Source organism: Lactuca saligna, chromosome 8 (genome assembly GCF_052625555.1).
Source record: "Lactuca saligna cultivar CGN05327 chromosome 8, ASM5262555v1, whole genome shotgun sequence".
Lineage (NCBI taxonomy): Eukaryota > Viridiplantae > Streptophyta > Magnoliopsida > Asterales > Asteraceae > Lactuca > Lactuca saligna.
The window spans coordinates 20,921,465-20,922,500 of NC_136424.1; positions in this window are offsets into that span (position 1 = coordinate 20,921,465).

Here is a 1,036-nt window from a genome sequence, read left to right on the forward strand (position 1 = left end):
AAATTTTCCGAACAAAAATCCAATTTCCATAAAAGCCGAGCTGACACTTTACCAAAATACCCCTTGGCTCCAAAACACAAACCGAACACCCAGATCATCTAAATTATGTCACCCACATCCAAATGGGTCTAGATCTCATTTCCTCAAAGGTCCTAAGCCTGATAATGCTCGATCTTTGGTCACCACCATAAAATAGGAAACGATCCAGGACAAGGAATTACAATATGATTTATACTTTATTTTAATGTGTAATTATTCTATTATAAATCATAACTTCTTCACACAAACCCCGCTTTTGACGTTTTATATATCGTTGAATTCATATTTTCGAGGACATCAAATTTCATTTAGATTATTTTGGTTAACAAACAACCAATCTCCATTTCATTTTTTATGACATATGCTGACATGTATGGCTGAACATGAAACTTTGAAAAACCATAACTTTCTCATACAAAGTTAGGTTTGAGCATACTTTATATCTACGAGATATTCATCACGACTACTATAACTTTTGTTAAGATTATTTATCCTTAATAATATTTTATTTTGTACATTTTATTTTTACCGTTTCAACTATAAATTATAAAATAAGATTTTCTACAAATATTATACACTTATAGTATTTGTTCACATAACGTGCATATATTAAATGGATATATATATAGCTCATAACACATGTAGCGAATACTATATTATTCTATGGTTTTTAATTATAAAAAATTACCACTTATTATATTTTAAGTGTCTAGCCCAAATTTGTGGGTGTTACAAATGACTTGTCTTTGGTGATAGAAAAAAAAATGTACATCTGGGGTTTAACATGGAGAGAAACACTTAGACATTATTTTTGATATTTCTTATGTTGTATATTGACGCTTCTCTATAGCTTGTGGTAAAGGTTGTAAGTTCGTTTGAATTCATTTATACATGAATTTGTAAATTGAAAATCCGCATGGACTTGAATATACTCAATCCCTATGGTATGATGTGGGGTGTTATGTTATGGTGCTAACTAGATGATTGGACCAGACAT